The 24097-nt window shown below is 43.4% G+C and overlaps 1 protein-coding gene and 1 pseudogene across 1 annotated transcript in view; both read right to left on the reverse strand.

Moving 5' to 3' along the window:
* CCDC83 (coiled-coil domain containing 83) overlaps positions 1-10135 on the reverse strand; it is a 371061-nt gene extending 360926 nt beyond the window's left edge. Inside the window, exon 1 of the mRNA XM_060177397.1 lies at positions 10032-10135. The gene's annotated coding sequence lies outside the window, so the exon portion shown is untranslated. The remainder of the gene's footprint in view (positions 1-10031) is intronic.
* On the reverse strand, positions 157-17372 carry LOC103127552 (translation initiation factor eIF-2B subunit delta-like; annotated as a pseudogene).
* Positions 17373-24097: the final 6725 nt, after the last annotated feature.

The following is a 24097-nucleotide window of genomic DNA, read 5'->3' on the forward strand; positions in this document are numbered from 1 at the left end:
ATGAAGTCAACACTCTTCCTGGGGTCTGGTGCCTTCCAAAGAATGACCCACACCCTCTAGCTGACTGATACAAATATATAAATATAAATATATTACATATTATAAAATATATTTTTTCTGTTGGGAATCTGTTTATTGATCCTCTAACCCCCCTACTCACTGGTCACTACTCTTGACTCATAGGGCAGTAGGTACAGAACTGCAAAGGATCATCCCCAGCTCTGTGATCACCAGGTCCACCAGTTCTGGGGGGATCACATCATAGACCAGGTTCTGCCAGTCAGCTAGGGCCACTCGTTCTCTTTGCTCACATAGCAGATCATCAGGGTCATACAGCTCATTGGAGACAATGGCATCAGATTGTACACGCTCACAGAAATTGTATGTCTCACAGCAGACCAGCACTGGCACATTATGGACTTGTGCCACCAGGGCTAGCTGAGCTGTCCCCACTCAGGACATCACAGACCCATTGGCCAGGAGTGCATGAGCTCCCAATAGCACCTTAGAGACCTCAGGGAGCACATAGGAGGCTGCAGGTATGAGGCAGGGAGCCCAGCACGGACAAGGGAATGTAGTGTGTGCCTTCCCTCTAGCTGGGGCCAGCTATCCACCACCACCACCCAGAAGTGCTGGCCCTTAGCCCAAGTCTCCTGAAGAATCTGAGATACCAGAGATGAGCATCCATAAACCAGGATAACATCTCCATTACGGATATTCTGACAAGCAAAGTGGGAAATGGCCTGGGCAGCAAGCACAATCTTATTTTTCACTTACCAATCGATGGCTGCTCTAAGTTCTAACTTGGCCTCCTCTTCCTGCTGGGAGCTGCTCACACCCATGATCTCCTTGTTACGGAACTTGATGGTGTTGTGCATGCTCGCTGACGGGGCAGCACTGAGTCAGGAAGCTGAAGTAGGGCTTCAGTCTATTTACCAGGTCCAGAAAGCTCTTCCTTGGGAGGCAATCCTGAATCACCTGCTGCAGGGCACAGAGCAGGTCAATGCAGCAGGCTGTTGGGCCTTAAAGCCAGCCCTCCTGCTCTGCTTACATAATCATTGTTTTGCCTGAAAGATCCCCACCACGTTTACCCCTCAGGGTATTGCTAATTCAGTTAAAACCATCGCAACAGTTGCTAAGGACACTTCTATCTTCCCAGCATGCCTTTTACCTCTCTCTACCACCTTTCCTAGCCATTTCCGTTTCCAACTTGCCACTTCCGGTTTTTTACCCTATAAAACCTACTGCTATTCCAGTTTCACTCTTTCTTTTCTGTGACCTGGAGAAAACCTGGAAAAGGGTTGGTGGGCATAGTGGGAGGCAGCCATTTTGCTAGCTCCACGAGGCCTAAACTGCTGTGCTCACACCCAACTCTGGAGCATCCATCCACGTGAATAAAGATTTGTGTTCTGGCTCTGCCACAAGTTCCTGGTCTCTTCTCTCTCCCCCGTGATGCAACCTGACATCTGGCACCCGAACAGGGACTGTTTCTGGAGACGTACAAAAGCACCCCAGATAAGTATACAGCCTCTTGGTTCTCTGCTGCCTCGTGTTTAACGAAGGCACTGCAGTTCCTATTCTCCCTCTTCTTATTTTTCTGAGACCGTTCTGCCATGGGGGACCTTCCTCCTTATTAAGTAGTTTCCCAAACCCTATACTCTTTATTCTCTGGGCAGTTTTTATATGTCTGGGACATTCTGCTTGGGTCCACACCTTTGATCCTCTTGACCATGGTCGCAGTTTTCAGGGGATATGTAGGGCACCCTCCCAAAAGGGTAAGGGACCTTGAGGCTGAGATCCAAGAGTTAAGGGAGATGATCATTGCACTTACCCAGCACCATACATACTTACTAGAGAAAGCAAAGCCTGTCCTGATCCTGACCCACCCTAAGTCCTCTACATTTTGCCCCAAGGCTCCCGTTTTGGCAGACATGTGTCCAGCTTCTCTGGCAGCCACCTCAGCTGCTTCTCCAGAAGCCACCGCTGCCACTTCTCCGGCAGCTTCCACTTCCACGACTCCCCTGCCACTATGCCGCTATTGGACACTGAATACCTTTGCTGGCTTTGTGACAGTTTTCCACCGGAGCAAGTCCACACGTTCCTAGTAAACATTGCCCCCAATAGACAGAGACCTCAGGCGTGGTACCCATATTCCTCCACAGATCTTAAGAGAACTTCACCAGGCAATTAAAGAGGACAGAGTTCATGCTCTATGGACCAGGTTCATTTTACAAGGCCTTCTCCAGAACCTTAATACCCCACAAGACTGGAGGGATGTGGCTTGCACTATGCTCCCAGGCCCACTCTTCCTTCAATGGGAGGCATTTTTTAGAGATGAATGTTTACAGCAATCCTGGAGAAATAGCCAGAATCAGCCCAAGTGGGATTTTGAGGCTCTGTTTGAAACGGGTCATTTGGAAACCGGAATTCAGCAGGCAGAGGCCAATTTTCCACCCGGTTATTTTGATCAGGCACACCTCTGTGCATTACAAGCATGGGAGAGGTTAACACCCCCCACAGGAGCGGCCTCAGCCCCCATTCTCACCCTTCGCCAAGAACCTGATGAATCCCTAGCTAAATTCATTACCAGGATCAAATCAGGTTTGGAGAGAAAGATTTATAATCCTGACACCCGTTTTCTCCTCCTGCATTCTATTGTCTGGGATGGCATGCTTCCGGACTTCCGTCAGGCATGTCTCAGTCCTAACAACGAACACCCAGACTCCTAGATTTTAGCAACACAGAAGCTTAGATCAAGCTCTTATCAGGCACCCATTATGACACAGGCCTATGCAGCTGCCCTAGATAAGCAAAAGGGGGCTTGCTTTTCATTGAGGACCTCATCACCCAGGGGGACTGAGCACTTAACGACAGTGCCCATGGGGCCCTCCTGGCTTGGGACTGCTTGGTCTGAGTCACAGGAGACATTGGTTCTTTTGGAGGGAAAGACACTGATCCTTTGACTCGTCCTCCCTAAGTTTATAAATATTTATTTTTTAAAAAGAAACAAGATGAAAAAAAGATGCCCGCCGGGCCCCCGGGCATAAAGTGGGCCCCCCCCCGTCTGCTGATGAATGGCCTGCCCCCCAGACCTCCCCCCTGCCTGAGGTGTTGCCTCAGCAGTCATCTTGTTTCTTTTTTCAGTACAGTAGCCAAGGGCATTGGTGTAACCAATGTCCAGAAAATAAACTGCGACCCTGCTTCCAGTCAGGGAGCCAGAGGCCCTGAATGCCTTGTCCTAGATGCCAGAAAGATTTTCATTGGAGGAGAGAGATTGTTGATCCAAGTTTCATAGAAATGGCACAACCCTGCCAAATGTAGATTTAAACAGGGATTTAAACTAGATGTCCCTCAGTCCTGCCTTCAAGAGGGAGTCAAGTGGGTCACCTGCTCAGTGCCATACCTTTCTTCCATAAACAAGAGCTCAGCCCATGATCCAACTCATCGCTCCACCCTCCACGCCCTTTAACAATAGCAGAGGGTGAGTGGGGGGGGGGGAGGAGGAGCGCGAGGCATGTGGGAACTCCCAGCATAAAAATAGCTGGCTGGAGCAAGTGAATGGCGCAGATTCTAAGCCTGAGATTTTGTGGGCCACCCCTGCTTTAGAAAGGGGTCACCCTACTATTACAGTAAAGATTGGTAATACTCCTTTTAAGTGTTTGATACTGGAGCAGACAAGACAATTTTGAGGCAATCAGTGGTTCCCCAGAGTTAGGAACTCCTTCCAGGACCACGTTTACATGGTGTTAGAGGGTTGATGCAAGATTTCTTCACATGAGATTCACTTGTGTGGGAAGACCTGGAGGGGACTACCGGATGCTTTTGTCCTTTGATAGTTGATATTAGCATTAATTTATTGGGCAGAGATCTGCTGGAATCTCTTGATGTGGTAAATCCTCAGATGCCTCTGCAGGGCACCACACTCACTCCTGCGAGACTTCTAGATCTGACCAGCACCCCCCCAATACTAATAGCCACTGTTTGTAACAGAACTCCCCGCTTATATTGGCTTTCTAAGGAGCCTGTCTGGGTGGAGCAGTGGCCTTTGCCTAGGGAGAAGCTAGAAATTTTAAAAGAGCTCATCCAAGAACAGTTGTCCTTGGGACACAGTTGCCATTCCAGGAGCCCATGGTATTCTCCTGTCTCTGTGATTAAAAAGTGCTCAGGAAAATGGCGCCTCCTCCAAGATCTCTATGCAGTTAAGAAAACCATGCAGGTTGGGGCTCTGCCCCAAAGGGGTTTGCCTCTTGCTTCAGTGATTCCCATGGGAATTCCAATCATAACTATTGATATACAGGATTGTTTTTCTTTATTCCCTTGCACTCACAAGATTGTAAATGTTTTGTCTTCTGTTCATAACGCCAGCCCTGCTGATAGATTTGAATGGGTTGTATGGCCCCAGAGCATGGCCAATAGTCCTACTATTTGTCAAGAGACTGTTAAATCTACCCTTTTCCCGTGTATTCATAAGGGCCTTAAGTTTTTCCATTATATAGATGACATATTATTATGGGGAGAATTAGATACAGCTCTCTGTGCCCTATCTGATTTTCTCATCCCTTCTTTAAAGAAAAGTGGCCTTAATGTAGCTCCTGAGAAGGTACAGCTAATTCCTCCAATATCTTCCTCAGAGATTTCCCTAATGCCGATTCATCTCTTAAAACCTTGTGTTACTTTTCCTTATAATCTCACCTTTGCTTCTTTACAAAGTTATCTTGGAAATTTTAATTGGCTTAGGCAGTATCTTTATCTCCCTACTAGCTGCCTCCAACTGCTGTTTGATGCGTTAAAAGGAAGCTAACAGCCCTCCTCAAAGTGTCTGTTAACGCACGAAGCCTCCTTGGCACTGGAAAGGGTTCACCAGGCTCTCCAGGACATGCACCTCATTCGGTTCTCCCCCATCTCTCCGGTAAATCTTCTAATATTTAACTCCACCCCCACGGTAGTGGAGGCACTGTGGCAGAAGCATGGCATTCTTGAATGGCCTCATATGCCAGAGGGGGAGCTCCAAGACTTCTTACCGAGATTGATGCCTTAGCATCTATGATACGGCAAGGAAGAAAAAGATCAATTCAGGTCTTAGGAAAGGAACCAGATTCAATATTTTTCCATTTTTTCTTGCGGATACAGAGTGGCTCATACACCACCATTCTTGTTTTGCCATAAGTTTAATGGGTTTTCCAGGACAACTAGATAATAATCATTTTCCTTCTAGTAAATTGACAGCTTCTTTACCTCTTTTGCCTCTGCTAGTATCTAAACTTTTCTCTTGAAATGCCATCCCTTCTGCTCTTACAATCTTCACTGATGGTGGAAAAAAAGAGAGCTGCTACTCTTATATATTATCCAGACAAGCAATATCCCAGATCTCTCTTTACTGAGCTTCCTGATAATTCCCCTCAGTACAAAGAACTTTATACTGTTTTCCTTGCATTAAAAGCTGTACCAGAATCCTTCAACCTTTTTTTCTGACAGTGTGTATACTGTTAACTTATTTCCATGGCTTGGCTTGTTCTTATGTTAGAATTGATGACAACCCACTTTCTCCTCTCTTAATTCAAATTGCCTCTATGCTCTGTTCTTGAACCCAACCACTGTATGTTCAACACCTTCATTCCCACAGCCCTCTTCCTGGTCCCCTGTCCAAAGGGAATGCTGCAGCTGACCGCCTCACCTCCACAGGAATTCTTCTAGCCTCTGTCTCTAATCCTACTGACTTTCATTCCCTAATCCATGCTAATCTTAAAGGCCTTTGAGCTTGATTTCCTGATGTTCCTCTGGCACCGTTGAAAGTAGTATTCTTGCTTCATGGTCCTCCTGTGTAGGTCTAATCAAGACATCTGCTATTCAAACTCTTGGGTTTAACCCCCGAGGCTTAAAAGCCAACGCTCTTTGGCAAATTGATGTCACCCACTTACCCAACTTTGGCAAAGAAAAATATGTGTTTGTCTCAATTGATACCTTCTGTAAGTTTATTTGGGCTACAGCTCAGATGGGTGAAAGCTCAAAAAAGCTTATAAGCCATATATTCTCCTGTTTTGTTGTAATGGGCATTCATCTTCAACTGAAAACGGATAATGGACCTGCTTTTACCAGCAAACAATTTAAAGACTTTTGTTCCCTCTGGAACATTACTCATACTGCAGGCATTCCCTATAATCCACAGGGACAAGGCATTGTCGAGAGGGCCCATCAAGTCCTTAAGGTGCAATTAAATAAAGAAAAAGGGGGAATACACCCCCCAATATCCAGCTGGCAAAAGCCATAACTACATTAAATCTCTTTTATATTTACAAAAACTTGAACCAACCTCCTATTATTCTTCATTGGCAAACAAGATCCACCCTCCCAGCTATTAAGGTCAAATGGAAAGACCTTCTCAATAAAATTTGGAAAGAGCCTGACCCCCTATTGACCATGGGGAGGGCTTTTGCATGCGTGTTTCTGCAGAATTACTCAAAACCTGTCTGGTTTCCTGCCTGCCATGTCCAGCAATACCCGCGTGATGGCACTGCTATCCCTGAGTAAAAAGAAACACTGCAAGAGGACTGGTTGCAGGATGCACCCCAGGACCCATACATAATACGACATGGCGGAATCTGAAAAATCTGGTTCACAGAGCCCTCTCTCCGCCCCCCTCCCGAATACCTTATGCTTAACTGGCCAGTTATGTTTTGTGAGTGAGTTGAATGATTAAAAAAATTTTTTTTGAGTGAGTTGAATGACCAAAATTTTTTGTATCACCCATTTTGCTCAGAGTACTCTAAAACTTAATTGACTTTATATAAAAATGCTGGATGCAGCCATGGTTTCTGGAGAGGTCCAGAAACAGTCCAAAAAGTTTGTTTTTTCCTCTTTTGGTTTTTTATAGGTCTTCGTATAAATGTGAAATGTTTAGTCTTAAACTGTGTGAGTAAAGATAGCTCAACTAAGACAGTACAGATCTAAATTTGTGTTTGAAATGATATGTCTTCGTAACAAAAGTTTTTTTCATCCTGTGTGCTATAAACTACATGTTTATGTGTGTGTTTCAAGTTTGTTAAACATTAACTTAATGGTTAAAAGAGTAACCTTGAAGCTACATTCTTACTAGGCAGAGTTAAATGAATGATATTCAACACAATTCTTATAACAGTAAAATTAATTTGCTAAAGTAACTGAGTATTTAAGGTAATGTCTAAATATTTAACGTGATGATTCATCTCCAAAATTAAAATACAAATTCTCTATACAGGACATTTTTGGAGGGCCCCCAAAATTGCTCACTGAGATAGACACGTTAGCATTCATGGTTCGCCAAGGGAGAAATAGGTCTGTGCAGGTCTTAGGGAAAGAACCAGATTTCATTATTCTGCCCTTTTCTCTCACAGATACAGAGTGGCTTATACGCCATCATTCCTGCTTTGCCATAAGCTTCGTGGGACAAATAGATAACAATTTTCCTTCTAATAAATTGATAGCTTCTTTACCTCTTCTGCCTCTACTAGCACCTAAACTTTTCTCTCGGGATCCCATTCCCTCTGCTCCTACAATCTTTACTGATGGCGGAAAAAAGGGAGCTGCTGCCCTTATATATTACCCAGACAAACAATCTCCTAAACCTCTCTTTACTGAGCTTCCTGAGAATTCCCCTCAGTACAAAGAACTTTATGCTGTTTTCCTTGCACTAAAAGCTGTACCAGAATCCTTCAACCTTTTTTCTGACAGTGTGTATACTGTTAACTTACTTCCATGGCTTGCTCGTTCTTATGTGAAAATTGATGACAACCCACTTTCCCCTCTCTTGATTCAAATCACCTCTATGCTCTGTTCTCGAACCCAACCACTGTATATTCAACACCTTCGTTCCCACAGCCCTCTTCCTGGTTCCCTGTCTGAAGGGAATGCCGCAGTTGACTGCCTTGCCTCCACAGGAACTTTCCCAGTCTCTGTCTCTGATCCTGCTAATTTTCATTCTCTAACCCATGTTAATCTTAAAGGCCTTCAAGCTCGATTTCCTGATGTTCCTGTACCACAGTTAAAACATATCCTCACTACATACTCTTCTTGTGCAAGTCTCATAAAGACACCTGCTATCCAGACCCTTGGGGTTAACCCCCAAGGTTTAAAAGCTAATGCTATTTGGCAAATTGATGTCACCCACATACCAAACTTTGGCAAACAAAAATATGTGTTTGTCTCAATTGATACCTTTTCTAAATTTATGTGGGCTACAGCTCAGACAGGAGAAAGCACTAAAAAGATTGTAAGCCATATGCTCTCTTGTTTTGCCGTTATGGGGGGTCCCATTATTTTTGAAAACAGACAATGCAGCTATGTTTACAAGCAAACAATTTAAAGATTTTTGTTCCCTCTGGAATATTACTCATACCACGGGCATTCCCTACAATCCACAGGGACAAGGCATTGTCGAGAGGGCCCATCAAACTCTGAAGGCTCAACTAAATAAAGACAAAGGAGGAACATACCCCCCCAATATCCAGCTAGCAAAAGCCTTAACTACATTAAATCTCTTTAATATTTACAATAACTCGGACTTACCCCCTATTATTCTTCACTGGCAAACACCATCTACCCTCCCATCTATTAAGGTCAAATGGAGAGACACACTCGATAAAATTTGGAAAGGTCCTGACCCATTATTGACCATGGGAAGGGGTTTCGCATGCATTTTCCCTCAAAATTTCTCTAAACCTGTCGGGGTTCCTGCCCGCCATGTCTGACAATACCCGCAGGATGGCGCTGTTATTCCTGAAGAACAAGAAATACTACAAGAGGACCAGATGCAGGATACATCCCAGGACCCGTAATACGACATGGCAGAACCTACAAAATCTGGCTCACAGAGACCTCTCTCCTACCCTTTCCCTGAATGTCTTATGTTATAACTGGCCAGTTGTTTTTGTGACTGAGTGTGGTGAATGACAAAAAAAAAAATTTTTTTTTTGCATGACCCATCTGCTCAGAGTACTCTAAAAGGTAATTGGCTTTATATAAAAATGCTGGACGCAGCCAAAGTTTCTGGAGACGTCCAGAAACATTCCAAAATTTTTGTCTTTCTCCCTCTTTTGATTTTTATATATAGTTTTGGTATATATGTGTTTAGTCTTAAACTATGTGACTAATGACGGATATAAATTTGTTTTTAAAATAATATGTTTTTATAACAAAAGTTCTTTTTCCTCCAGTTTGTTATAACTAAATGTTTATGGGTATGTCTCAAGTTTGGTAACACTAACTTTTTAAAAAAAATATTTTATTCATTTCTTTATGAGAAACATAGGAGGAGAGAGAGTAAGAACCAGACATCACTCTGGTACATGTACTGCCAGGGATTGAACTCAGGACCTCATGCTTGAGAGTCTGATGTTTTACCCACTGCTCCATCTCCAGACCACTTGGTAACACTAAGTTAACGGTCAAAAGTGTAACCCTACAGCTACACTATTACCAGACAAGGTAAAAATTAATTTGTTAAGGTAACTTACTATTTAGGTAAAAGTCTAAATGTTCAACGTGACTATTCATTCCCAAAACTAAAATATATAAAATTTATATACAGGACACCTTTGAAGGGCCCCCAAAGGTGCCCTGTAAACTATCTTGTGGAAATTAATCCACAACAGATCTGGCATCAATCTGGCACTGTAAACGTTAAAATCATTGTCACGAATATGCGTTAACTCTCTAAGTAATTTGAGTCTGTTTAAAATACATATTTTAGCTAAAGTTGGTCTCAAGATCCTGCTGTAGAGACTGCTATAGGAGGTCACATTAGATGACCTTTAAGTAAAATCATAAAGATATTTAAACCAATTATAATCATCGAGGTATCAACTATAACAAACCTATAACTTGTTACAAGTTCAAATTAACCACGAGAAGCAGATTGTGTTTCTTTCACAGGAATCCCGGAAAAACCATCTGAACCCCTGCACACCCTGACGTCACCCACTAGATGGCACGACTACAGTGGCACACCTCCCGAAACCCTAGATGTCACTTAACGCGATCTGAAGAACCTGATACACAGACTCCAAGGACAGAACTTTATTAATGCCTGCTTGCTGTTCCTGCTTCTGACCTGCCTGTCACGTGTTGGCGGTTCCAGCTGGCTATCTACAGAAAAGCAGAATTCCAGTGGCTGACCTCCCTCAATTCCAGCGGCTGACCTCCCTCATGCAGCGTTGCATCCCCTGCCAATTCTTCCCCTAGCCATCTGCTTCGGACTGAGACTTGTATCGGACTTTCTGACATACCTTATATACATTTTACACAATTTTAAAGCAGCTTAGTTCCCTTCATGCTGCTGGTTTTTTATAGACTGATCCTGAGTAATTCATAGACTTTACAGACTGTTGCCTTGAGGACTATACAATGCCAAATAGCCCCTCTGGTAGTTCATGCCCTTCCGCCTCCCCCTCATTATGTACCCTTGCCCTTCTCCCCCCAAACAGGGAATGTTCCTTTACACACCAATCCTTCCCTTCACTTCACACTGGCTTTTACTACTCCCCTACTTGTCCCTTCATGTTTTGTTATATCATTTAGGTTTATGCCCAAAAGGTTTCTGCTCCATGATAGTCTTTTATAGACTTTGAACCATCTTATGCTATTACTAGATTGAAAGATAGAAAAGATGTAGAGATATTGTGAAGAGATGGTTGAGCAGGCTGAGCTTAAACCTATGAGATGAGTCTCTCCAGGTAAGTCTCTCTCTCTAAAGAGAGGCTGAGCACAGGAGGACGCATAAATCTCACAAGGTTGGCAGCCATTTAAGCCTTCCATCCTCCACAGAAAGTCCTACATCTTACCACCTGAGCACAGCATTCCTTAAAAACATTTAAGCCTGCTCCATTCCATTTTTCTTTACTGTGTCCATTTAGATATAAAGGGATAGGAGGAGATGTTGCTGAGGAATTATTCTGATGCAGTCTCCGCCCCCAGGTTTTACTACGCCAAGCGAAATCCTAGCAGTGCCCCCTTCAACCAATCCTGGCCCCATACGTCACCCCTGGTTGTCGCCCAATAAAAAGCCCCCTCAACCCCCCCCCCGGGCTCTCAGCTCCCCCTTCTCTCAGATCTCTTCCTCTTCTCTCACCCCGTGGTGAGGTAGTGGGGACGGTCATTGTCGGCTGACTCCACATGGCCTGAGCCACCCCCCCATCCTATAATAAAGATTTGTGTACCCCTTTGCTCTGGACGTCCACTCTCTTCTCTGTGGTGCAGCCTGACACCTGACCACTACAACAACACTTCTGAATATTAATCCACAACAAATCTGGCATCGATTTGACATTGTAAATGTTCTAAAAACAAAACAAAACAAAAAAACATTGTCACTAGCATGTGTTAACTCTCTAAGTTGCCTGAGTTTGTTTAAAGTCCAAAGTGAAAAATAGTTAAAAATCAATATATATTTTAACTAAATTTGGTCTGAAGATCTTGCTGTACAGAGAATGTTACAAGAGGTCACATAAGATGACCTTTAAACAAAAGTATAAGATACTTAAACCAGCTATAGTCATCGAGTTATCACTTATAGTAAACTTCTAACTTGCTAAAAGTTTTTTTTTCTTCACAAGTAATTGACTACAACTATGTCAAAGCCTTCACAAGAAGAAGCATCTGCTCATATGGTAAGATACTAAACTATATAAGAAGTTCCCCATATACAATGTATGTAAATTAACAACATTCACATATTTTTCTACACTTAACTGGCGTATCTCATTTTGCCACTATAGGCCTGCCTTTGTCAGCCAACAATTTAAAGGCTTTTTTTCCTTTATAACATCACCCATACCACAGACATCCCTTACAACCCCCAAAGACAAATGGTTGATGAAAAGGCCTGCCAAACACCTAGGCCCAATTAAGTAAAGAAAAAAAGGGGGGAGACATCCCCCCAATATTCAGTTGGCTAAGGCACCAACTACATTAAATCTCCTTTAATATTTATAAAAATTCAGACCAGATGCCCTGCTAACCATGGGAAGCTGATTATTTTGTGTTTCTTTCACAAGAATCCCTGGAAATCCATTTGGACCCTTGTCTTCTGACATGACCCACAAGATGGCATGACTACAACGGCACACTCCTGCAAACCCATGATGTGACCTGACACGATCTGAAGAACCTGATTCAGAGACTCCAAGGACAGAACTTTCTTACTGCCTTTCTCTCACCCATCACTGTCTGCCCTTCCTTCTTCTGCTTTGCTTGTCACGTTTTGGCAGTTCCAGTTCACTCTCTACTGAGAAGCAAAGTTCCAGTGGCTGTCCTCCCCCATCGAGATAGATGTGTGGCATATTTTTCTACTGGTCATTGGCATTGAACTGACACTTCTATCGGACTTGCTGATACCCCTTTGGACACTCACTTTACACTGATGGACTGACCGTAGAAGTCCATGGACCTTGCAGCCACCTGTCTTGGCACTTTGCAACACCAGATCACCCATCTTTCCCCTCAGCCTATCAGGCCCCCACACCTCTGCCTATCAGGCAGTGCCCCTTTCTGCCCATCAGGCAGCCCCCCTCTCTGCCTACCAGGCCTCTCTTCAGTCTCACGCTGTCCCTTGCTACTTTAACTTATCCCTCCCTGTCTTGTGCCAGTTCTTTCTTTTTAAAAAATACCTACACAATATCATTCAGGTTTCTTCAAACAGGTTTCTGTTCACCCCTACACTACTATTCCTTTGTCAGAGATGGAGTCTTTTACAGACATTGACCCATTTAATATGGCCATTGGAAAAAGGGAGATGTTGGGAAATTGTGAGGGTGTGGTTGAGCTTGGTAGGGCTTGAACCTGAGGATTGTGTCAATCCTGTTAGTTTCTCTCTCTTCCGAGAGGATGACCAAGAAGGGACAATAGTAACCCCAAAGGTGTGCCTCATCCTATCAGACTCCCTGCCTCAAAAAGCACCCCACATTCCTGATACTATGGCCATTAGATAAAAAGAAAGGGGGAGGGGGTCGGGCGGTGGCGCAGTGGGTTAAGCGCATGTGGCGCAAAGCACAGGGACCAGCGTAGGATCCCGGTTCGAGCCCCCGGCTCCCCACCTGCAGGGGAGTCGCTTCACAGGCGGTGAAGCAATTCTGCAGGTGTCTATCTTTCTCTCCCCTTCTCTGTCTTCCTCTCCTCTCTCCATTTCTCTCTGTCCTATCCAACAACGAATTGCGTCAACTAGGGCAATGATAATAACCACAATGAAGCTACAACAAGGGCAACAAAAGGGGAAAAAATGGCCTCCAGGAGTGGTGGATTCATGGTGCAGGCACCGAGCCCAGCAATAACCCTGGAGGAGGGAAAAAAAAAGAAAGGGGGAGATGTTGGGCCTTAAAGCCAGGCCTCCCTGCTCTGCTTACATAATCATTGTTTTGCCTGAAAGATCCCCACCATGTTATCCCCTCAGGGTACTGCTAATTCAGTTAAAACCATCACAACAGTTGCTAAGGACACTTCCACCTTCCCAGGATGCCTTTTACCTCTCTCCACCCCCTTTCCTAGCCATTTCTGTTTCCAACTTGCCACTTCCAGTTTTTTACCCTTTATAACCTGTTGCTATTCCAGTTTCTCTTTCTCTTCCATGTCCTGACCCTGAGAAGACCTGGAGAAGGGCTGGTGGGCATACTGGGAGGTGGCCATTTTGCTAGCTCCACTGGGCATTAACTGCTGTGCTCACACCCAACTCTGGAGCGTCTGCATGAATAAAGATTTGTGTCCCTGCTCCGCCATGAGTTCCTGGTCTCTTCTCTCTCTCCTGCAACACAACCCAACAGTGGGCATTGGAGCCACTGACCAGGCCCTGGGAATACTGCAGGCTGAGCTGCACCATGGCTGGGTGGATCACAAAGGATGAGTCAGAATGTTCTTCCTGCTTGGGTCAGAGTGTTCTTCCTGCTATACTGGGGGAGGTGGGAGAAGACACTGACTTTGGATCCATAGTCCTCTCATGCAGGAAACTTCTGTCACTCTGGTTTTTATACAAGTCTTCTCAGAAGCGTGAGGTCATCAGCCTGAGTGTGCTTGAGGAGATATAAAGTATGTGATGAATGTGTTAAAGAGACAATAAAGGACGACCAGGGTGTGGGTGGTAGGATAGATAACATAATAGTTATGCAAAGAGACTCTTTGCCTGAGGCTCCAAAGTCCCAGGTTCAGTCCCCTGCACCACCATAAACTAGAGCTGATCACTGCTCTGGTGAGAAAAAAAAATGAGAACATGATAAAATAAAAATTTAAGCCAACCATCTCTACTTCTCATCAGCAAGGCAGTCACTTTGCAACTAAAAGGGCACTGTCAGCAAGAGGCACATAACAGTATTGTTAAAAATACTGATAAAGTATTGTTTCCCAGGACTGCTAATAGGAATTATACAAAAGTCCTTGTAACTATACAGCATAACACATGTTGTGTGTTATTACAATTACATCAAGTAACTATAATGTCATTGCAGTTTTCCTGATAAAAATTATGATATGCTACTTTTTACTGGGTGGTTGGATGTATAGATGAATTACTAGGAAGATGGGATGCATTGGATCGACCTTCTCGTGGTGCATCCCGTGAGTACCCATTCATTGGGGAAACTGACGATCCTTCCTAGCTGACTGAATCCACATGGATCCCAGTCACTTTCAAAGCCAGCAACAAGCAGCTCCTGACAGCTTTCAACCTGACGCTGTTGACTGGCTACGGAAGAAGGGCAAACGCTAGAAGAAGAAGACTAGGAAGATTGGACATGGGAGACAGCATAGTGGCTCTGCAAAAGACTTTATTTTTTATTTTTATTTCTTTAACTATTATTTATAAAAAGGAAACACTGACAAAAACCATAGGATAAGAGGAACTCTGCACAGTTCCCACCACCAGAATTCCTTATCTCATCCCCTCCTTTAAAGCTTTCCTATTCTTTTTACCTCTGGGAGTATGGACCCAACGTCATTGTGAAATGCAGAAGGTGGAAGATCTGGCTTCTGTAATTGCTTCCCCGCTGAACATGGGCATTGGCAGGTCAATCCATACTCCTAGCTTGTCTCTCTTTTTCCCTAATGGGGCAGGGCTCTGAGGAGTGGTGCACCAAAACATATTGGTGGGGTCATCTGCCCAAGGAAGTCCATTGGCATATACTAGCATCTGGAATCTGGTGGCTGAAAGAAGAGTTAACATATAAAGCCAAACAAATTGTTGACTAATCATGAAACTAAAGGATGAACAAAGTCCCAAAACCTAGATATACACCAGTTTCTGTGAGAGAGAGAGCATATGTTCACACGTATCCGTAAACTACTGCAAAATATATACCTGAAAGCAGAAGTACACTAGAGTTTGCAGTGAGTACCCCCCTAACACTTCCTCTCCACTATTCCAAGCTTTGGGTCCATGATTGCTCAAAAAATTGTTTGGCTTTGTATGTTAACTCTCTTTTCAGTCACCAGGTTCCAGATGTCATCAGGATGCTGGCCAGGCTTCCCTGGACTGAAGACCCCACCAATGTGTCCTGGAGCTCAGCTTCCCCAGAGACACACCCTACTAGGGAAAGAGAGAGGCAGACTGGGAGTATGGACCGATCAGTCAACGCCCATGTTCAGCAGGGAAGCAATTACAGAAGCCAGACCTTCTACCTTCTGCAACCCATAATGACCCTGGGTCCATGCTCCCAGAGGGATAGAGAATGGGAAAGCTATCAGGGGAGGGGGTGGGATATGGAGATTGGGTGGTGGGAATTGTGTGGAGTTGTACCTCTCCTACCCTATGGTTTTGTTAATTAATCCTTTCTTAAAAAAGAAAAAATAAATAAATAAATAAATAAGAAACTAAAGGATGTAATAGTTCAGATGAAGAGTTGGGTTGTCTCCATTTTGTAGATAGTTAGTAGGCCTATTTTAGTTATATTCCAAAAGGTCCATGACTATACTCGTGTTGTTTTGTTTTGTTTTGTTTTGTTTTGTTTTGTTTTCTGAGCCTGACATCTGCTATGCAAGCAGATCCAAGTTATTGTTTGGGGAGATGATATCATGACTGGGAAAAGGATCAGAATGCTGAATGGGGGAGAAGAGTAGCTCCCAAATATGGAAAAAGTGTATAAATATTGTTGACTATAAACTCCCATCTATTAGATCTGATGTGGGGCCCATGTTCATTCAGCCTAGGAGCCTGTGAGGCCTCTGCATCCCTGTAGATCTGAGCTCACATTCTGTGGTCATGAGGAGGAACATTCCAAGCTACCCCAATTTCAGGACCCATCTTCCTCAGGTGGAACATAGAGTATACTGTCTGGCCTCCCTTCAGAGGATGGAACATTCTCTACTGTTATTGATCCATGTTGAGAGCAAGGTCCTATGGCAGCCCACAAAGGGGTCTGTTTTGTTGTTCCTGATAAAAATAACCAGTATGGAGAGAGGGATTTATTTGAAGTCTAAGCCCATCATATCAGTTTAGGAATCTCAGGACTCCCAGAATAGGACCCAGCTGATGGGGTGGCCTAATAATGACTAAAGAGTCATCCTTAAAGTATGTCAGTCTCTTGCCCTTATTCAGTGCAAAAAGACTTTCATTTTTTTTTCTTTTCTTTTTATTTTTTGGCCTCCAGGGTTATTGATGGGGCTCAGTGCCTGCACTATGAAACCACTGCTCCTGGAAGCCATTTTTTCCCTTTTGTTGCCCTTGTTGTTTATCACTGTTATTGTTACTATTATTGTTGTCATCATTGTTAGATAGGATAGAGAGAAATGGAGAGAGGAGGGGAAGACAGAGAAGGGGACAGAAAGATAGACACCCGCAGACCTGCTTCACCACCTGTGAAGCAACTCCCCTGCAGGTGGGGTGCTTGGGGCTCGCTCCGGAATCCTTACTTCAGACCTTGCACATTGTGCCACATGCATTTAACCTGCTGCGTTACTGCCCAGCCCCCAGACTTTCATTTTTGAGAGTCTGAAGTCCCACGTTTAGTCCTGAGCACCACTAAGCCAGAGCTGAGCAGCACTCTAATCTTTCTGTGTCTCTGTATTTTTCTCTCTTATTAAAATAAAATATTTTTTAAAAGAAGTGATATTATGAACATTCCCCATTACCTAACATTACAAAAACTTTACTCAATCATCTTTGTTCAGGAGAAAGCTAAACTATCAGCCATGCAAGTTAGACTGTACTGTGGTATGCAATATATCGGCAATTTAAGTATATGGTACAGAAGTTTTTTTTGTTTGTTTGTTTTGTTTTTTGTGAGAGGGATAGGGAAGAGAGAGCAAGAGAACCAGATATCACTCTGGTATATGTGCTGCTGGGGATCAAACTCAATGCCTAATACTTGAGATTTCAACACTTTATCCGTTATGCCATATCCCAGACCACTGGTACAGAACATTTTGACAAATAACAAGTTATGACTACTCACAAGATATTAGAATTATAATTGCAGGGGCTTGTACCTGGTTGAGTGCACATGTTACAATATGCAAGGCCCTGGTCTCCACCTGCAGGGGAAAAGTTCACAAGTGGTGAAGCTGTTCTGCAGGTGTCTCCTCTTCTCGCCCTCTTCCCTCTCTATTTCTCTTAGTCTCTATTCAATAATGATAAATAAAGTATTTTACAATATGAGGTATAGGGTGGGGGTAAATAGCATAATGGTTATGCAAAGAGACTCTCATGCCTGAGTCTCCAGAGTTCCAGGTTCAATCTCCCACACTACCACAAGCCAAAGCTTGTGGTTTAAACCGTGCTCTGTTTAAAAAAAAAATTGTAATTTACAGATATAGTAATTTAGTGATGGAGAGGTAGTTGAATAGTTATGCAGAGACTCTCATCCAGCTTCAGTTCCCCACACCACTACAAGTCAGAGCAGAGCAGTACCCTGGTTAAATGAAAATTAAAAAATTGAAAGGTATGGCAAATGAGCAGCAGAGAAAGGAAGAAAAGTTTATTCTTCTTAGATTTTTAAGTTGAGTTAGAATCTGTGACTCCTTCCGAGGCAACCCATGTAATAGGATAGCATCTGTGCAAATCATATATATATAATGCTGGTTTCATATTCAAAATGACAAAGGAACTCCTGGAACTCAAAGTGTCAAACACCAAATAACCCAAGATTGTAAATAGGCAAAACCACTGACCAGATATTCCTCCAAAGAAGATCTACAACATGACTATGGGAAAAGTTGAGTATTCACCAGAGAAATGCAAGCCAAAACCTCAGTACCAGCTAGGGAGGATATTATTCAAACAGAAACGAGTGCTGACAGGGAGGAGAAGAAATCAGAGCCCTGGGTGTACTGTTGGTGGGTAGGTAAAGTGGAGAAGTCCCTTTGGAAAACAGACTAGATGTTGCTCACAAAAGGAAAAATAGAACTACTTCCAAATAGACACTCATGTCTAGGCCTTTGAAGATGTCCTTGTACACCCTTGTTCACTGCATTGTTAGCATGCACTAGTCTCAAAAATGATAAAATGTAAGTATCCCCATGCTAACAGAGCTGCCAAGTCCCAGACCTCTGGACTAGAACCCAGCGCCCAATCTGAAAACCCTTCAGTAGTGTGTCTACTGCAGACTGTCTTTAGACTGGTGCTCCCCTGCTCCAGTTAATGGAAGCCTGTGGTTTCTACCAAGTTCACATTCTCTATTGGGAAAGCAAAGGACAACAGCCCAGTAGATGGTCATTCTAAGTCAGTCTTGATAAGGCCTCCCTGAAAAATGGACAGAGAGAGATAGAGATAGAGAAGGAGAGAGGAAGAGATATACTTGCAGCACTGTGCCAAAGCTTGTGAAGTTCCCCCTGCAGGTGAGTACCAGGGGCTTGCACCAGGTCCCTGTGCCTCTTTCTCTCTCCCTATGTATCACCCCACCCCCCTCAATTTTTCTCTCTGTCATATAAAAAAAAAACAGGAACAGTAGAAAAAAAGAAGAAAAGAAAAAATGGCCACCAAGCACGGTGGATTCATAGTGCCAGCACTGAGCTCCAGCAATAACCCTGGTGGCAATAAAAAAAGAAAAATGGTCCAAGGGGCCAGGTGGTGGTGCACCTGGTTAAACACACACATTACCGTGTACAAGGACTCAGTTTCAAGCCTTGGGTCCCCACCTGCAGGAGGAAAGTTTCATGAGTGCTGAAGCAGGACTGCAGGTATCTATCTCTATCCATTAATAAAAATTAAAGGACAAGAAAAAAGGTCCTAGAAATGTGTATGCCCAACTGACTTCACCACCAATCAACCCCAATATAAACTTTAAATGAAAATCATAGACATATAGTGCATCTTTTAAACAAATCCCCTGCAAGCCTCCCATATTGGCGCCAATATTTACAAGCTCTTTTTTTTCTTTAATGGTCATTATTGTTCACAGTACGCCATATGATGTTAAGAAAAAGAACAAACCAGAAAAAGAAAAATAAAAGAGAGATGTGTTAATTTAAAAATGTCAAGAACGGGGACCAGGCAGTCGTGCAGTTGGTGGGGCAAAAAATACACAAAGTCTCAGTTCAAGCCCTAGGTCCTTGCCTTCTGCCCCCACCTGCCAGGGGGAAAGCTTCACAATAGGTGAAGCAGTGCTGCAGGTGTCTCTTTCTTTCTGCATCTCTATCTTCTCTCTCAATTTCCTTCTGCCCCCACTTAATAAAAAAAATTTTTTTTTAAATGTCAAGAATGTGTTCTATAAACAAAGGCAAGCAAGTAGCCAGAGTTGTGAGCTGTGGGCTCTGTCACAGTCACCTTCATTGGTAAAATTTTGTAGGTTCTTCACATCAAGACGTATTTGGAGACTCAACCCTATAGACATGTGAATGAAAACTAGTAAATAAATTGTACTGCATCAAGCTAAAAGGCTTCTACTCATTGAAAAAGCTACCCAAGGTTGAAAAAGCTATCCAAGGATAACACAGTAACTGGGAGAAGATATTTGCACATCTTACATGTAGAAGTGACTGATACTAAATATCTATAGAGAACTGGCACAACTTACAAGGGAAAAAAAAAAAAAAGCAATAAAAATGTGGCCCAAGTCTTGGGTAGGCTTTCTTAGTTTCTTTCCATATGAGGACACCTGGTTTTATCTATTCTACTGATTTTTCAAAAGGATGTTATTTATTTATGAGAAAGATAGGAGGAGAGAGAAAGAACCAGACGTCACACTGACACACGTGCTGCCAGGGATCAAACTCAGAACCCCATGCATGAGAGTCCAAAGCTTTATCTCTGCACCACCTCCCGGACTACTATCTGTTCTATTCTTACTTTTACGTTCCTGTTTATGAAACAATTTGTCCTGCTTTATATCTTACTGCCTTGACCCACCAAGTTGTTGATGCTACCATCATGCCATCCTAATTTCCATGGGCAGACAGAATCACCTATGTTTCCTGGAACCTCACTTCCCTGGAGCCTTACCCCACTAGGTAAAGATAGGAACAGGCTAGGGTTATAGAACTACCAGACCTTCCCCCTTGTGAGGCCTGTAAAGAACTTTGGTCCATACTCCCGGAGGGATAAAGAATAGGGAACCTTCCAACAGAGGGAATGGTATGTGGAACTCTGGTGGTGGCAAGTATGGAGTTGCCCCCATATTATCCTACAGTCTTGTTAATCGTGATTAAATCACTAATAATTTTTTTTTTTAAATTGTGGCCAAGGGAGCTGGGTGATGGCACAGTGGGTTAAGTGCACATGGCACGAAGCACAAAGACAGGCACAAGGATACCAGTTCGAGACCCCGGCTTCCCACCGGCAGTGGAGTTGCTTCACAGGAGGTGAAGCAGGTCTGCAGGTGTCTATCTTTCCCTCTCCTTCTCTGTCTTCCCCTCCTCTCACCATTTCTCTTTGTGCTATCTAACAACAACAACATCAGTAACAACAACAATAACCCCAACAATGATAAAACAACAAGGGCAACAAAAGGGAAAAAAATGACCTCCAGGAGCAGTGGATTCATGGTGCAGGCATCGAGCCCCAGCAATAACTCTGGAGGCAAAAAAAAAAAAAAAGTAGTAGCCAAATAATGAACAGTTTTCGAAAGAAGAGATACACATGGCCCACAAACACATGAAGAAATACTTTACATTAGAGAAGTACAAATTGAAACTACACTGAGATTCCACTTTACATCTGTGACCACGGTGTTGACAAGGTTGTGGAGGGCCTGCTACACTGCTGGTGGGAATGCATAGTGGTGCAACATTTTTGGAATATTGTGTGGACGGTTCTTAAACAAATAAATGAAATTACCTTATGACTCAGCAGTAAGTAAAGAGATGAAAGACAATTACCAGATAGTTTCACCCCTGTGGAATCTACAGAACTGATACTCATGAACACTTGAATAAGAGAGAAAAAAAAAAAGAAAAAAACACATACTCTGTGAGCACAGTGGTGGTTATCTTTGGAAGATTGGGACATAGAACTTTGGTGGTGGGTGTGGTGTAGAACTATGTCGTCTAATTTCTGTGACCCAGTATTGATCACACACAAACCAAAATCTACACTGAAATTCCACATTAAACCTACATCAACAAATGACCTACATCAACAAAACAGGAAATGACAAATGTTGGGTAAAGTTGTGGAGACAAAGGGACTCAATTACACTGCTTGTGGGAATGTAAACTCTGTACTTCCTTTGGAAGACTGTAGGATCCTTTAATAAAAATGAAATTACCTGATGATCCAGTGTAGGAGTAAATGTATATAGCTTAGTGTAGGGAAATTGTGAGGATATGATTGAGCATGGTGTGGGACCTCCTATTGAAAAATGGGGGTCTAGATGGCATGACCTTCCTATTAGTCTCTCTCTACCTGAGATTGAGCATGGAGGAAAACGACCATCAGGAAATGTCCCCTCTGTCAGTCTCCCTGCCTCACAAAGACTCTGCATACAGCCCAATTCCTGTTCCCAAACCAGATCGTTTATTTACTCAGAGGTAAATGGAAGTTCATCTTCCTTGATCACATATGATCCATATATTATTGTTCAGCTCCGTCAAACAATAACTAGGAGCGTTCTCCTTACTGCTCCACCCCCTCTGGTCCCTTTAATCTTACATGATCTATCTTGTCTCTGCCCTTAAGACCTCTCTCTGTCTGCTAGTTATTGATAACCTTACTTTCCTCGTTCCTTTGATCAATTAAACCACTTGCTCAATATTTTCTAGGAATGCTCTGATCTTTTCCCAACCCATTACCTCCCTTTTCTCCCAAACCACATATGGAACGGATAACTTACTTCCTCCTACAACCCCTTATAAGCCCTGCTTTGCTGTTCAATAAATGGACTGTTATCAGACACAAGTCCCTGGGTTATCTCTTGTTGCGGCACTAGCACCACACACTGAGTTAGTCCTGTAGGCTCACTCCTGCTGCCAAGGAACATTCTCCTAGGCCTCTGTATCTGGTGTACAGCAGAGCAGGTAAGCCGGGAGTCTGTGCCCGAGAAGAGGCCTCCCCACAAGAAGTACGGGACCTTAGCATGCCAGGTTTGTGGCTGCCTCAGGTTTGCACAACCCATGGCCTAACTGCTCTGCAGGGCTGATGACATCTAACTTTTCAAATACTAATTGGTGTCTATGGATGCCACAGCTCCAGAGCCCAAACCCTAACCAAATCTTCATCTCACAGCACCCTCATTCATTGGTCACAATATACAACTGACCCTTTTTCACTTGAATCACATCTTTTGTGTTTTATCCACCAAAAGGTAGTAAGGGGCTAGCAGGGCGCATACTCTGAGTGCACACATTACCATGCACGAGGACTCACGTTCAAGTCCTAGGTCCCACAGGGGAGCATCTAGAGGACCCAGGAAACCTTCATCAGTGGTGGACAGTGCTGTAGTGTCTTTCCTTTTCTGTTTCTCCCCCCACCCCTGGACTTTATCTAACCAAGGAAAAAAGAATGGTCTCTGGGGCCAAGTGGTGATTCACCTGGTTGAGTGCACATGTTACAATGCACAAGGACCCAGGTTGGAGCCCCTGGTCCCCATCTCCATGGAGAAAGCTTTGCGAGTGGTGAAGCAGTGCTGTAGGTATTTCTCTGTCTCTCTTCTTCTCCATTTCCCCCTTCCCTTGAGATTTCTGACTGTCTCTATAAAATAAATGAAGATAATTTTAAAATAATAATAATAATAATAATGGACTCTGGAAATGCTGGAGTCTTGCAGGCACTGAGTCTTGGTGAAAACCCTGATGGCAAAAAGGAAAAACAAAAAGTCATAATCAGTTGTCACTATAGCAGTACTTAGAAAACTTAATCTTTCAGGTGTTTGATGCCACTTCACCTCTCTTAGAAATTCCTCTAGCTAAAGGTAACAGCAGCAAATGCTGGAGAGGGTGTGGAATCAAAGGAACCCTCCTGCACTGCTGGTGGGAATGTCAGTTGGTCCAACCTCTGTGGAGAACAGTCTGGAGAACTCTCAGAAGGCTAGAAATGGACCTACCCTATGACCCTGCAATTCCTCTCCTGGGGATATATCCTAAGGAACCCAACACATCCATCCAAAAAGATCTGTGTACACATATGTTCTTGGCAGCACAATTTGTAATAGCCAAAACCTGGAAGCAACCCAGGTGTCCAACAACAGATGAGTGGCTGAGCAAGTGGTGGTATATATACACAATGGAATACTACTCAGCTGTAAAAAATGGTGACTTCACCGTTTTCAGCCGATCTTGGATGGACCTTGAAAAAATCATGTTGAGTGAAATAAGTCAGAAACAGAAGGATGAATATGGGATGATCTCACTCTCAGGCAGAAGTTGAAAAACAAGATCAGAAAAGATAACACAAGTAGAACCTGAAATGGAACTGGCATAGTGCACCCAAGTAAAAGACTCTCGGGTGGGTGGGTGGGAAGAATACAGGTTCATGAAGGACGATAAATGACATAGTGGGGGTTGTATTGTTAAATGGGAAACTAGGGAATGTTATGCATGTACAAACTATTGTATTTACTGTTGAATGTAAAACATTAAAAAAAAAACATTAAAAAAAAAACATTAAAAAAAAAAAGAAAAGAAAACACAAGTAGAACCTGAAATGGAATTGGCGTATTGCACCAAAGTAAAAGACTCTGGGGTTGGTGGGTGGGTGGGGAAAATACAGGTCCATGAA

The sequence above is a fragment of the Erinaceus europaeus genome, chromosome 17 (genome assembly GCF_950295315.1).
Source record: "Erinaceus europaeus chromosome 17, mEriEur2.1, whole genome shotgun sequence".
Taxonomy (NCBI): Eukaryota; Metazoa; Chordata; class Mammalia; order Eulipotyphla; family Erinaceidae; genus Erinaceus; species Erinaceus europaeus.